We start from the raw sequence: 6,000 nt of genomic DNA, 5'->3' as shown, positions 1-6,000 counted from the left end.
AATTACATATGAGAAAAGTTTAGCTAGTACTTGAATCTGTTTCCTTGTCGTTAATGCTTTCCTCTGTAATAAATTTTAAAACTTTGAAAGCTTCATTACCTTTTATCAGCCACTTATATTGTATTTCTACTAGATGTAAAAAACCAGGCTCTTTAAAATTATTAATGTATAATATACTAGTAGCTGATGGAGAATAGCTAATTGACGTGGGTAAAGAATAAAGAAATATAATAGTCTTTCTCCATCCTGTTCCTTAAAACCATTCTTATAAAATTATTTATTGGTGACATTTACTTAATGTATCAACACTCATTTAGGTTGAATATATTCACTGATGTTTTTCGTTCGTTCTTCTTTAAAAAATGCTGTGTTTGATAGACTATAAAACGACGTCAAAAGACCATAAGGAAACAGGTGTCGCCGGGGGCGGTACTGAAGGCGGTGCCTTCGCTTCCGGTTCCGGTCTCTGCTTGGCTCCGGCTCAGAGTCCGGCATCCTGAGGATAGAGAAGGTGCTGCGGACCCTAAGGGTTCGCGCGAAGGCCACATTAAAAAAAAAAAAAAAAAGGAAAGAAGGCCGTAAGAAGTTTCTTCTCTGGGTAAGTAAATAACATATAATGTCCAGTAACACCAACAAAAAACTTTAACTATCTTGTTACTTCTCTCAGGAAACAAACCGAGATGATTTCTTCTGTCCATTTAAACTAAAGATGTGTCTATGCGATATCAAATATTTGAATGAAAATTTTACAGAAAATTCTATGTAAGTGAAAGTGCTTTCCACAGTTATAAAGAACACCGTTATCTGAATAAATTCAATCTTCAGATTATTCTAGACAGTGGAATGTTTTAGCTGCAGTAGGTGTTTGTGGAGGAGAAACTATCTGCACATGCCATGCAAACAGCAATCGGAGGGAAGAAAATCTGCTTATATCTAAATGCTTAGCTGAACAAATGCCAACCTTGATCAAAGAAAAATATCCAAAGACCAGCTATTTTTTCATAAATTCTGAGGCCAAGTATTTGGATCCTGAAATTTTCCACTTTTAATTTTGAGGTTTAGTGATCACGAGACACCCTGAATTGATTTCTTCCATGTTGAGAGAAACATGGAAGCATTTCTGAAATGATTCTCATTGTTTAATAATATTAATTCAAGAATTGGCGTGCTGTGATTGGTTTAGCTGCGATTTGCTTGTACTTGATAATATTATGGATGCAGTTTGAATAAAAAGGCTGCAGATATTCTCCAGTATAATAAATGGAAGGGGGATTGCCATAGAAATCGTAACATTTGAAAGTCCTTAGCTTGAGCAATGAAATTAAATTATTAAAGTGTTGCTCTGTAATGAGAAAGGGAATTTTTTCCCCTTAGTATCATAGATTTATGTGGAGATATAGGGCAACATAAGTGAGAAATGTGGTTCAATTGACCCTGGAAGGGAGAAGTTATTTCATATGTCGGTAGAGGTTTAAAACTCACTTGCCATGCATTTCTTGTTATTGCATTTTAATTAGAGTAAGTACACATATGCTGACAGTGCATGAGATCATATTTGTTAAATGGACCTCAGCTTATGCAGTACTCATCAGAAAGCCTCCAGGATTGCACAACATACAGTCTTTGTTATGCTTGCAAAATAAAGCTCTATTAGGTATTATTTCAAGGATAAAGATATGAACTAAGGAAGTAAATTCTAGAACCTTAAATAATTAGAAAGCAAGAATACCTAAAGGTCTTCCTCAGAAGGAAAACAGGTATTAAATAACTTTCAAGGAATACAAATCAGAATAGTCATTTAATGGTAGATATCTTTAATATGTATATAAATTTTTTTTAACATCTTTATTGGAGTATAATTGCTTTACAATGGTGTGTTAGTTTCTGCTTTATAACAAAGTGAATCAGTTATACATATACATATGTTCCCATATCTCTTCCCTCTTGCATCTCCCTCCCTCATATGTATATAAATTGATATAAACAGCACACAATAGAAAACATCATGAAGCATATATACATTTACTAAAGCGAGTTCAGTTTCTGAGATTATTAAGCTGATGAGTGAAAGCTGAGGATTAAATCTCTGTGTGGGCCAGTTATCTCTGCTGTGTTCAAAAGCCACATACTGCCCTATTATGCCCAAATAACTTCCACAACTACACATAGTTGCTCACAAAAAGGGCATCCAAAACTGGTCTCTAATCCAGGAATGAACAACTCAAGAATGTACTGTATTGATGGGGCCCACTCATTGTTCCTTCACTGATGGGTCGGAATTAACCTTATGGGAATGATTAGTTTTTTTATTCCCAATTATAGTAATGCCATATAAAATGGATATTTTATGAGCCCAGAATTTTTTGTTGCTTTTTATTATGAAATACTATAGATATTTACCAGGGTGTAAGGAGTGATTCAACCAACACCTATGTAACTGTCCCGTAGCTTAGGACATAAAATATTACAAATTCAGGTTAAGCCCTCTATGACCACATTCCACACTTCTCCAGGAAAAAATAGCTATCCTGAATTTGATATTTATTTTTCTTAAGCATTTTGCTTCCACTGCTATATGAATGTATCCTCAAATAATAAACAATTGTCATATATTTTAAAAAGGTAGAAAATCGATGTCATCCTGTATTTTCTTTCTGAAGTTCCCTCTTGTGCTTTATTTTGTGCATTATTCCTGATTCAGCCACCTCTAATTTGCAATGGTATACGATATACCATTGTATACTTATTTGATATGTAATTTATTCATTCACTTGATCATGGACAGTCAATCTATTTCCAGTTTTTCATTGTTATAAACTAAGCTCCAGTGTGCGTTTTGGAACCGCCCCTGAGCTGGTTATTCTCTTTTGGCCACTTCAGATGCGTTCCTGGCCTTGCTCAGTGCTTTAGCAGGCTGACATTCTACCCACTGCAACAATGTTCTCCTTTCCCTCTGGCTTCTCAATGAGTTCAGCTGGTGGGAGGCATCAAAGCGTGGAAGGCAAGAGAGAGTGGCAAGTATTATATTTTAAATATATTTTTCAATGCACAAATCATACATTTGCAGTTTGATAGATCTTTGCAAAGTGAACACACCTTGATGACCTCAATCCCGATCAAGATATTAGAGTGTCAGCATCCCAGATGCTTCATGTTCCCTCCTAGCCATGACTCCCACCAAAGGCAAGCCCTATTCTTACTTTTGTCACTGTAGATTAGTTTTACTTGTTTTTAACATATTGGAATAATATATTATATATATTAGAACAATATGTTATACCATTATATTATTGGAACAATACAGTACTATTTTTTATATTTTGCTTCTTTAATTCAATGTAATATTTGTGGGATTGATTCATGTTTCTGTATGTAACAGTAACTTCTTTTTTCAGTATTGTATAGTATTCCACTCTATGAAAATACCACATTTTATTTGTCAATTCTATTCTTGACAGAGTTTGGATTGTTCCTAGTTTTATGGTATTAAGAATAATGCTTCTATGAACATTTTCAGTACATGTTTTTGGTATACATAATGAGGGTACTGCTCTTGGGTTTATACCTAGGAATCCAGTTGCTAGGTAATAGGGTATGAGTAGGTTCAGTAGATACAGAGAATTTTCCTAAATGGTTTTACCAATTTTTTCTCCCATCATCAGTATATGATAGCTCCTTTGCTCCACATTGTCATAACTCTTTTCAATTAAAAGAAAATTAAGCCATTCTAGTGGGTGTTGATAGGTATATTATTGTGATTTAAATGGCCATTTCCTTAATGAACAATGATACTGAGGAATTATGTCTATTGAAGTGTGACCATTCTCTTTAGGACATGCTTTTCCAAGTCTCTGGCCATTTGTAGTTGGATTGTCTTTTTTTGTCTTCCATTTGTAGGAAAGTCTTTTGTTGGATATATGAATTGTAAATATCTTCTAATTTTAGCTTGCCTTTTCACTCTTTTGATGACCTCTCTTGATAAACAGAGGTTCTTAATTTTAATAACATTCAATTTATATGTCATTTCTTTTATTGTTAGTGCTTTCTTGAGTCTCCTTTAAGAAATATTTTTCTACCCCAGGATCACGAGTACATTTTTCTATGTTAAAATCTTAAATAGAAAGAGATAGATATTTTTATCTCTCACAATTAGATCTACAATCCATTTGGAATTGATTTTGCGTGTCTTCCCTTGAAAAACTGGACTGTAATTTTTTGATTTTATTTGTACTAATCTTGTGAGGTTTTACTTCTACATCAATCTGTAGATTTTATACTTGAGGTATGTCTCTTGTGAATGGTGTATAGCAGGAATTTTCCAATATCTAACTGGCAAGTGTAGTCCAGTCACATTTCATGTTATTATTGGTATACTTGAATTTTTTTAACTATACCACTTTGTATTTTTCATTTGTCCTGCATTTTCTATTCTTAGTTTTTTGGTTCTTCCTTTGAATTGGTATTTATTATTATTTTTCTATTATATTCCCTCAAATGCACTGAAAGTTAAGAGACTTGCTTTTTCATCTTCTAGTGAACTTCTATTTTTTAAATAGAAGTATAGTTGATTTACAATATTATATTAGTTTTAGGTGTACAACATAGTGATTCTATATTTTTATAGATTTACTCCATTTAAAGTTATTATAAAATATTGGCTATATTCTCTGTGCTGTACAATATATCCTTGTAGCTTATTTATTGCATATGTAGTAGTTTGTACCTCTGAATCCTCTACCCCTATTGTGCCCCTTCCCCCTTCCCTCTCCCCACTGGTAACTACTAGTTTGTTCTCTGTCTCTGTAAGTCTGTTTCTGTTTTGTTATATACATTTATTTGTTTTATTTTTTAGGTTCCACATATAATTGATAAAATCCAGTATTTGTCTTTTTGTCTGACTTATATTTCACTAAGCATAATACCCTCAGGTCCATTCACATTGTTGCAAATGGCAAAATTTCATTCTTATTTTATGGCTGAGTAGTATTCCATTGTATATATGGCATCTTCTTTATCCATTCATCTTTTGATTAGGTTGCTTTCATATCTTGGCTGTTGTAAATGATGCTGCTATGAATATCGGGGTGCATGTATCTGTTCAAATTAGTGTTTTTGTTTTCTTCAGATATATACCCAGATATGGAATTGCTGGATCATGTGGTGGTTCTATTTTTAGTTTTTTGAGGCACCTCCATACTGTTTTCCATAGTGGCTGCACCAATTTACATTCCCACCAACAGCGTACAAGTGTTCCCTTTTCTCCACATCCTTGCCAGCAGTTGTTATTTGTAGACTTTTTGAGGTGATAACTCATTGTGGTTTTGATTTGCATTTCTCTGATGATTAGTGGTATCAAGCATCTTTTCATGTGCCTATATATCTTCTTTGGAAAAATGTCTATTCAGGTCTTCTGACTGTTTAATTGGTTTGTTTTTTTTAATACTGAGTTGCTTCATCAACACTAAGCATCAACATAATCTTACTTACTTTGGTTTTCACCTCTTTCTTAAGTTTTGGATTCTAGAGTTTTCTCTAACTTTGCTTAATCTCAGGTAAATATCTAAAGAATATCTGATTTTTTGGGCCATTTTCATTTCTACATTAGGAAATTTAAAAAAATGTATCTAGTCCACCATATTAGTAGAATCAGAAGAAGGGTATTTTGAAAACTAGAAATTTCACATTCAATTCACATTTTCAGTTTTGCCTCAATAAAAAGTTCCTGAATTGATATATATATATATATATACATATATATATATATATATATATATATATATAATATAATGTAAAATTATTTACAAGTGACCTCATGGTTGGGGCATACACTTGTAATAAATACATTTACAGATATTGTGTGTGTATGTGTGTGTGTGTGTTGCCTTTTGTATGTGATTACTTTTATATCCCAGATTAAAAGCCCCCTGATGATTCCTACCAACATTTCCTCAGGTTAGGTATTTGCAGGACACTTGCTTCTTAAGATCAGTGTCATACCTG

General features: G+C 33.2%; 1 long non-coding RNA gene across 1 annotated transcript in view; it reads left to right on the top strand.

The window, feature by feature from the left end:
* The first annotated feature begins 363 nt into the window (after positions 1-363).
* LOC309635100 overlaps positions 364-6,000 on the top strand; it is a 55,455-nt gene continuing 49,818 nt past the window's right edge. The window contains exon 1 of the long non-coding RNA XR_014248647.1: positions 364-598. This is a non-coding gene — a long non-coding RNA (uncharacterized lncRNA). The remainder of the gene's footprint in view (positions 599-6,000) is intronic.

This window comes from Balaenoptera borealis (genome assembly GCF_965194805.1).
Source record: "Balaenoptera borealis genome assembly, chromosome: 9".
NCBI classification, from domain to species: domain Eukaryota; kingdom Metazoa; phylum Chordata; class Mammalia; order Artiodactyla; family Balaenopteridae; genus Balaenoptera; species Balaenoptera borealis.
The sequence above is the reverse complement of the archived record's forward strand: the minus strand, read 5'-3'. Positions and strand labels throughout refer to the sequence as shown.